The 9,869-nt window shown below is 43.2% G+C and overlaps 1 long non-coding RNA gene across 1 annotated transcript; it reads left to right on the top strand.

Moving 5' to 3' along the window:
• The first annotated feature begins 4,345 nt into the window (after window positions 1–4,345).
• Window positions 4,346–8,142, top strand: LOC128414762 (uncharacterized). The gene is made up of 3 exons (XR_008330726.1): window positions 4,346–4,756; window positions 5,981–6,124; window positions 7,534–8,142. It is a non-coding gene; the product is annotated as an uncharacterized LOC128414762 (long non-coding RNA).
• The last annotated feature ends 1,727 nt before the right edge of the window (window positions 8,143–9,869 follow it).

Genomic DNA, 9,869 nt, shown 5'->3' with positions numbered 1-9,869 from the left:
AACAGGCATAATCTCTGGCTGCTGGACAGAGGCAGTAATCATTCCAATCTATAAAAAGGGTCCTATGGCAGATCCAGCGAGCTATAGACCCATTAGCCTCCTTACTATCCCCAGCAAATTGTATGCCAAACACCTCCACATCAAACTAATTGATTGGATGGAAACTGAGGCAGTTCTGGCAGAGGAGCAAGCCGGCTTCAGACAGGGCAGAACAACAATAGACCATTGTTTCGTATTAGCACACCTCATTGACAAATACGCCAATAAAACACGTGGGATTCTATACGCAGCATTTATTGACCTGAAGGCAGCCTTTGACTCGATCTCACGAGTCAAACTTTGGGCTAAACTCAATGCTAACAACATTGACAAAAGATTACTATTCTTGATAAAAAGCCTATATAAAGACTCCAAATTATATGTAAGAACCTCAGTAAATGGGCAACTAATTGGCCCTGTACCAGCCACCAAAGGAGTCAAGCAGGGCTGTATTTTAGCCCCGGCCTTATTCAACTTACATATAAATGACATGGTCAAATACCTAACATCCCCGGAGTTTCATGCCCCCAAATTGGCCGAAAAACCAATTTCAGTACTCCTCTATGCGGACGACGCGGTTCTCTTATCACGAACTAAAGTAGGCCTCAAAAGGCTACTGAGAATTCTCAGCCTACTGCAGGAGAGATCAATTGGTGGTTAATCACCAAAAAACCAAAGTCATGGTCTTCGCTAGGAGACACAGATATCACAGATGAGAGATGGACAATCAGCCAATAGAACAGGTCAAAATTTTCAAATACCTCGGAGTAGTTTTCCAGTCAACAGGGGCCTGGGAGGCCCATCATAAATATGCTAGGGAAAAAGCATCTCAAAGCGCAAAATACTGTCTCGCTTTTACTTTACGAAAGGGGGCAGACATATCCCAGCAGCTCTGGAGGTCTTTCAAGCAAAACCCTTGGCGCAATTACTCTACGGGGCCCAAATCTGGACGGGAAATCGTTGCCGCACACTTGAAACGGTCCAGTCTAAATTCTTAAGACAGATTCTAGCCGTTCCACCATGCGCACCAAATGCGGCCCTATGGCTGGAGACTGGCCTCCTCTCCGTCGAAACCCGAACCTGGTTAAGAACATTTAAATATTGGCTTCGCTTAAATTTAAACCCATCCGGACTACTACCTCTAGTAGCACGAGATGCTCATAGAAGTTGGTGGTCCAAAGTAGTGCATCAAAAACTACTTATATGTGGCCTCCAAGCACAGCATCTCCTGAAAATGGGTCTCCCCAAGGCAAAAACTATTATTGACCAGCGCATGAAGGATATTGAGCAGCAGAATAATCTGGCCTATATTAAGAAATTTAGTGCTTGGTACGCTTATCTGCCCCCCTCCCACTTTGATTTTCGGGCACCTTATTTGTCTACCTTAACCATTCCAAAACTCAGGCGGGCCTTTACACTGGCCAGACTAAATATGTTACCCTCAGCTGTTCTTGAAGGTAGATATCAGAAAATTTCATTCGAGAACCGGCTCTGCCCCTGTGGAGCTGGCTACGTAGAGACTGTGTCACACGTTCTCTTGTCTTGCTCCCTATATAAAGATCTCAGGGACGAGACCATCACGCCGCTCCTATCTGCCATCCCGGGCCACTCTTGTGAAGCCAAACTGTTCTCACTCCTAGCCGACCAGAACAGCTCGACAACAGAGAAGGTTGCCAAATTTATCGAGAGAGCAATGAGACTGAGAGCTGCTATCTGAATGACATTAGTGTCGTCACCCGGATTCCTCGCCTAGGATCTTATTATTATTATCATTATCTTTTACTACTATTATTTTATTACCTCCGCCAAGTTTTAAGTATTGAGATTATTGATCCACTATTTGACTATTGATTCAAAACCCTAAAATGTATTTTATATAATTGACTTTTTATTTCTATTCTTTGTATATCGTATTGCTGTTTTATTGCTATGGCCGATGGCTGACACAAATAAAGATTCATTCATTCATTCGAACCACCGACCATGCGATCGGCAAGTCCTAGGCGCTGAGGTTTTACTCACAGCGCCACCCGCGTCCCCCATATATGGGTAGACGAGTCTAAAAAATTTCATGGCCCTCTAGCAGCTATGGTGGCCCATTTACTATAAGTAATGTACTTTGCGTTAACTCTGGAAGTGTAAGCCTCTGATATTGATTTTGCTCTAGGCAGCTTAGTTTGGTCAGATTCGTGTATACACTTCCAGAGTTAATGGTAGATACATTACTTTTAGGGACGTGGGTGGCGCTGTGGGTAAAAGCCTCAGCGCCTAGGGATTGCCGATCGAAAGGTCGGCGGTTCGAATCCCTGCAGCGGGGTGCGCTCCCGTTGTTCGGTCCCAGCGCCTGCCAACCTAGCAGTTCGAAAGCACTCCTGGGTGCAAGTAGATAAATAGGGACCGCTTACTAGCGGGAAGGTAAACGGCGTTTCCGTGTGCGGCTCTGGCTCGCCAGAGCAGCGATGTCACGCTGGCCACGTAACCTGGAAGTGTCTCCAGACAGCGCTGGCCCCCGGCCTCTTGAGTGAGATGGGCGCACAACCCTAGAGTCTGTCAAGACTGGCCCATACGGGCAGGGGTACCTTTACCTTTACCTTTTTACATTACTTTTGGTAAATGAGGCACCATAGCTGCTAAGAGGGCCGTGAAAATTTGTGTACCAGGCTTTTTAGGCTCGTCTACCCATATATGATCTGAAACCAAAGGGTTGCCAGATGTAAAAAAAAAAATCCAGCTCTCCTACCCCACTATGAGTGTGTGTGTGTACATAACATAACATAACATAACATAACATAACATAACATAACAACATAACATAACATAACATAACAACATAACATAACATAAAACATAACATAACAACATAACATAACATAACATAACATAACAACATAACATAACATAACATAACATAGCATAACACACATAAAACATAAAAATGAATATAGTTGGCAACACTGAAACTTCCAGGAAGACTGGGTCACCACCCTGTTAGAGGCAGCTCCACAGCTTATCTTAGTTTTTATTAGTACTTCAAAAGTTTTGTTTTCAAATGCCTGAGGTTGCTGGTTTGCAGTAAGCAGCAGCTACATTTTATCCAGTGCCCCCCCCTTTCTGCTTTGAGGATTCAATTAACAGGCGTACTTTGATCTGTTTTAGCTGCCACGAGCCCACACCTATAGGAGGAGTCGCCCTCTGCTTTTAAGCGGTTATATATTTTAGCTGCCTGTGCCTTATGCTTTATTTTATTTTAAAAGCTGTGGAGCTATTTGGTTTCTTCTCCCCCCACCCTTTCTTCTCCTCTCTGGCCAATGAACTTAAAAAGCCGCAGAAAAAAGAGTTGTCACCACTCCCTGGAATGTTTACAATCTAAGCTTCACAAAGTATTTACTCCTTTGACTTATAACTATTGAGAACCTACTTGCTGAGACCTGTGGAGGAGGTGGTAAACAGGTGGTCAGAGCTCCAGATTGATGTGTGGATCTGTGGTCCGGTCGAAAAGGAAGAACACACATGTTAAAATCTTTGTGAAAATGCTTTTTAAACAATCGTTTTGAAAAATGCTTTGAATTTGCTATAGCTCACAGTCTCCATCTAGTGTCACAATTGTATATTGCACTTTGCAACACATTCAAAACGTTTTACTGTATTTGCAGCTGTATAGCTGAGTCCCCAGTGGGATTAGGACCCAAAATAGGACAATTGGAACCACTCCCTACTCCCTGGTAGCTGGTAACCAGTTAAAGATATCAGACTGAGTTCCATGGATTGTGGTTGCTGCTCTAAAGAGTGAGTTGACATCCTGACCAGGGAAAGACCATGCCTGATTCCTGGGACAGGAAGATGTTAACAGAAGCCCTGACACTTAATAAATTCAATCTGTGGGGTGAAAGGAAACTTCAAGAAGTTTGGAAGAAGAAAGAACATCTGTCTATTCTAGCTTTGAGCCCCCAATGTTTTCTACGAGACTTTTGAACCACTAAGCAGTCTTCTGAAGACAAACACTAGGACTTAAACCCGAACTGGCCAGCTCCATACAGGCAAAACCACTCCTTTCATATGGTGAGGTCCTATAGCCCTGTCTTTTGCATTTATTACTAATTGTTTCTCCTCTGATGGATAGACCTAAGCTGAAGTAACAGACTTAATGCATTTCTTCCTGAACAATTTGTTAGTTTTAAATTTAATTTTTCTAGATATAGCACTTGATTATATGTACCTATATGTATATTTATATGTGAATGTATCTGAATATATTCTTATTATTATATTATTTTTAGACCCAGTAGGTCAATACCAGATGATAGTAAACCTACAATTCGTATCTTTAATAGATTTGACATTATAGAAATGGAAAGGCCAGAGCCCCGGCAATTATGTCAGGAATACTAATAACACTAATGATATCAATCATACAAGTTGAAGTGGAGAGGAAGGTTTTAAAAATTCCATCTCTTCTCCAAGTGATAGGGTACTTCTTGCTGCACAATGTAATTTGGTGGCTGCAACAGTCCAAAATGTTTTTAAAGAGCTCAGAAACATCTCAAATAATGTAAACAGCCTGCTATCTGTGATAGCTCTGCATTCTCTTCCCAAGCCAATTACTGAGAAGTGGGACGGTATTGAAACATCATATAATAATGCAGTTGGTCAACCTTTCCAACTCTCCATAGTCAATAATTCTTCAATGGATCCAATCCTACTTCTCCAGGCTAACAAGGTACATCTAACCATTTATACTAAAAGGAATACATTCGGGGAAATTGCTTGCAAAAATGTGTTAATAGTCAAAACCGCATACAAAAGTGTGTTAAGAGAAATCTGCACTGAAATGCTGATGAATTTTCATATTTATTATTATTTAATTGCAAATAAAAAAATTAAAAATGTAAGGAACAGAAAGCCCTACACATGCAAATTAACAGTTTGTCCATCCCTAGAGCAAAGTTCTACTCTTTAGGGTGCCATCCACTTCATTCTTCTGCCAGTCCATTACTCAGTAAGCATTCCATAGCCACTGAGCATGCTTAGCCCTCATTTGGCTGTTTGTTTTCCCGCCTAAAGATGTTTGTGTTGTATTATTTCTGGAAACATAGAGATTCCCTCAGACCTGTCTGTTCTTATCTCCCTCTTGTTGATGAGTGGTGCCACTCTGGTTACATAAAGAACAGTGCCTTTAGAACATTAAAAACAGAGAATTCCATTCCAGTCCCCGCACTTATTTTTCAAGCATATTCAGACACATTTCATTCTGTTTCGGGCTCCAGATTATAATCCAAAGAATCCAGTCTCATAGAATCAGCTCAAAGGATGGCTTCTGAAGAATTTGCACCCAGTGGAGTATGTCAGCAAAACACAAGGCTGCATCTCCAGAAATCTATCCATTATTTTATCTCACCACCATTCCCACTTACAAGGAATCACATGAAAACAGCAACTGGGATATCTGGTGAACAGAGCAAACCCTTTCATCTCTACAGTGGTACCTTGGGTTACATACGCTTCAGGTTACATACACTTCAGGTTACAGACTCCGCTAACCCAGAAATAGTACCTTGGGTTAAGAACTTTGCTTCAGGATGAGAACAGAAATCGTGCTCTGGCGGTGCGGCAGCAGCAGGAGGCCCCATTAGCTAAAGTGGTACTTCAGGTTAAGAACAGTTTCAGGTTAAGAACAGACCTCCGGAATGAATTAAGTACTTAACCCGAGGTACCACTGTATTTGGAGGGAGAAAGCAGGTTATATACATTATTCCATCCTGTTTGGGATGGAAGGCATAGGATTTAAGTTTTCTTCTAAATAAATGACCAAGTAGCATCTTCCCTAAAGAATGTGACGTGCTAAATATGGACTTTGAGTGCCTGTGTATGAACTTGTTGGAAATAGAAATGTTGCTATGCTACAAATAAAATCATTCAATCGCTAATTTTTATTTTTTTAAAGACGCATGAAATTATAGCACCAACCACTGCCAGGCAACTCTGTTCAGAATGCTAATCTCCACAGCTGGCCAGTGCGAGGGTTCATGTGTGTTGACAGAGGAACCTAATGGCTTGTGTGCGTGCAAAGCAGGAATCAGTAGCCTTGGTAAGTGAAAAAAGCTTTCAGTCACAGAGAAAGTGCACTGCTGCTCATAAATTGATTGAAGCCTTGAGTTAACTGCTACAGTAGGTTACATTTGTATTTATTTACTTACTTATATATATTAAATGACATCAGGCAGGCGTGTAGAATGTGAATTAGTGTTTTAATATGTTCTCAGTTTATTTCTTCTTTCATATTTTGAACGTTTTAAACAGTAGTTTTATGTTTGTTTTTTCCTGATTTTATTTTGTTGCTTTTGTAAGCTGCTTTGAGCTTCTTCTTCTATTTATTAAATTTGCATACAGCCCTTCATTCGTAGATCTCAGGGCGGTTCACAGCATAAAAATACAAGATTAAAAACACAAAATACATAATAAAAACAAGACAATAATCCCTCCCACAAACACATTTAAAAGGGCATAGGACAGGGGCCGGCAAGGTTTACCTCGCCTGGGCCAGTTCACTCCACCAGAGATCCCTCAGTGGGCCGCAATTTCCGGCGTCTGCGCAGACGCCATTTCCGGTGCTGCGGAAGCGAGTCCCCGGGCCACACTGCGTCGGTTTAGCGCAGCGGGCGGGGACTCACCGAGTGGGCAGCTTGGTTTGGGGGCAGCTCATGGCTCAGTTAAACGACCCCCGTGGGCCGCAGGTTGCCGACCCTTGGCATAGGATAACAATCAAGTGGTGTATAAATTTTATGAAATAAATAAAATAATAAAGCTGTTATACTACCTAAAAGTGGCATACAATAGAGGCAATTAAAATGTTGATGAAGATCCCTCAAGAAAACAAAATACAACAAATGTCAAAAGACCAGCAGAAAACAGGAGCAAAACCCTCAACGAAGGATGAGATTAGCTCCCTTAGGGAGGGACTTCCACAGCTTGGGGGCTAAAACCAATAACTTCTTGTCCTGCATTCCTGACAACTGCACTTCTGACAGTGTTGGGATGTGAAGCAGGACAGTTCTGTAGGTATCTGCAGTGAGGCAGGGCAATGTAGAAGCAGGCAGCCATTTAATAAATACCCCAGTCCCAAACCATTTAGGGCACAGTGGCTAGCCTGTGGTCGGCCAAAGGTGAATCAACCAGCAAGATTATCTGAGCTGTAGTTCAGTAACATATCACCACTAAGCTACAGTCCAGGTTAGCCACCACTGGTTTAGGGCTTAAAAACTGACAAGCAGCGCTTCGATTTGGACTATGAAACAAACCAGGAACCAACAGATATCAAATAATAGCAGGATAACACACTCTGATAAACAGGCAGCTGTTAACACTCTGGCCATATCATTCTGCACCAGTTGCACTTTCACTTCAAAGGCAGTACTTTGATTTTTAAAAAATCTTTTGCAGATAATGTTGGTGTTTAGTTGCAATGATAATCATACTTATTAAGGGATCCTTTTTCAGCCTTAGGCCCCCAGATGTTAAGCGAACCTGCAAGGATGGCTTTGCAACAGTGTGAAGCTGGGGTGTGATATGACAGAGGGAGACTGGAATGGAGTATCTTGAAATAAGGCATTGAACTAGCTTGCAGACATACCAAATGGAAGCACCTCATCTGGCAACAGTATGTTTCTGTACCACCTTTCTGTTTTATAAATTATTTGTAAATATTATGTGCAACAAAATGAGTCATATACTAACAGCATTGCAAATCTATCCTGAAGGGTTGCTAAACCTTTGGGTGTAGCTGTGTTGGAATGAAAAACTGTTAAAATACAAGGTAAAAGTTACAAAAAAAAAATTATGTGACTTGCTTTATGACACTATTTGAGCCAGCGCCCTCTGCTGTCATCTGACACATTATACCTGTCTCATACAAAGGTGTCCTAGTAATTAGAATGCAGGAAATTGTTTTTCCCATGAGTGAAGTCTCTCAACAAAATCACGGCTTGTTGGCTGTATTCTCATGCATTTCAGCTTCTCCTCTACAGTACGGTATTGAAAGTTGTGGAAGCTTTGCAGCCGCTTTGCAAACCCTTTTTAAAATGCTAATAAACACATCTATCTCCTTTTGAGGCTAGTGCATTTGGCCTGTGCTTCAATTTTACTGCCCACCCCACTTCTGTTGCTGGTGGGAATTACCAGCTTTGGAGGGAATTACCGGAGGGTGCCTTCAGGGGTGGCCCAAGACATTCTGCTGCTAGAGGCAAAGGCACTGGAGCTGCCATCCACCCCGTCACTGCCTGGCGGCCACTAAAGGTAAAGCGACCCCTAACCATTAGGTCCAGTCGTGGCCGACTCTGGGGTTGCGGTGCTCACCTCGCTTTATTGGTCGAGGGAGCCAGCGTACAGCTTCCGGGTCATGTGGCCAGCATGACTAAGCCGCTTCTGGCGAACCAGAGCAGCGCATGGAAACGCCGTTTACCTTCCCACCGGAGCGGTATCTATTTATCTATTTGCACTTTGACGTGCTTTTGAACTGCTAGGTTGGCAGGAGCTGGGATAGAGCAACAGGAGCTCACCCCATTGCGGGGATTTGAACCGCCAACCTTCTGATCGGCAAGTCCTCTACTACCAAGCATTTGCTGCTGCCTGGTGCTCCGCTCCTCCACTGCTACAGCTGCAAACCCACCCACCCATGGCTATGCACACTTGAAGCCAGCACACCAGGGCTTCCCCAAGCAAACCTGCAATGGAGGAGCAGCACCTGGAAGTGGAAAAGCAGGGGTGCGCAGCAGCGAGCAGCAGTTGGTGGCATGTGGCAGTAACAATGCCACTCCTGGGAGCCTGCTTTCTCGAGGCCACAGCCTTACCATGCCTCATGGACGAGCTGGCCCTGGGTGCTTTCAGACTTTGTCTCAGGTTCAAAGTTATAAGGCACCAGTGCGCCTGCAGCCTTTTTAGCAAATAGGGCTGGGGAGCTGTTTTGGGTGGGATATTTTGGGGGGTGTAATTGGCCATTTAAGAGGTTTCAGTTTGTTTAAGGCTTTTTGCTCCCCCTTTCCCCTTTTGGTACTTTTGGGGTTTGGCAATTTTGGTAGCAGTTGGCTTGATAGGGGTCCTTGGACTTCTTGTTACGCGGATTTTTTTTTGTCACCAGGCACTTTTTGTTGTTGCTGGGCAGGTATTTAGCATCTTCTGCCCTCTAGGTACTTTTTAAGTTTGTTTCGGGCCTGTGGGTTTTCAGGCTTTCGACATCTGCTTTGTCATTGTGATCTTAACTGCCAGTTCATTTCCTCTGCAATTTTGAGTTTGGTCCTGCCATTCTTTTTATATTGTCTTACCATTAATTGTTCTTTGCAGTTGTAATTGACCTTTTGCTTTGGCTCCTCGGAAGACAGGGCCAGCTTGAGTACAAGCAGCCTCATTTCCCTGTTGACTTTATCGTGGGCTCTATTAATCCCCAAAAGGTCAAAACTATGTGACAGAATTTCTGACCAATTTTAACATCAGTCCAAATGAGCCTGAGTCTGGGTGGACAAATATACTATTGGGCACCAACATCTTTTAAAAGTAGTATTGAATACTAGCACTTACCTGTAAGTAGTCAAACTAGGCTCGTACACAGCCGATTCCACACAGTTCTTCCCACCCTTGTGGTACAACCACTCTCTGCCTAAGCCTGGTTGAACTGCTACAATATTCAGAGTAAAACCAGCCCCCTTAGAAGTGCTACACATTAATCATGCGCCTTGCAGCTATCTGGATTCTGCAGGAATGCACAAGGTTGCTGCATTCTTTGCAAAGAATTGTAAGCACACCTATTTTCTTCTTAGTAATCATCCTGGTGTTTCTCTGAG

The sequence above is a fragment of the Podarcis raffonei genome, chromosome 5, assembly GCF_027172205.1.
Source record: "Podarcis raffonei isolate rPodRaf1 chromosome 5, rPodRaf1.pri, whole genome shotgun sequence".
NCBI classification, from domain to species: Eukaryota; Metazoa; Chordata; class Lepidosauria; order Squamata; family Lacertidae; genus Podarcis; species Podarcis raffonei.
This window is presented reverse-complemented; position numbering and strand designations above follow the sequence as displayed.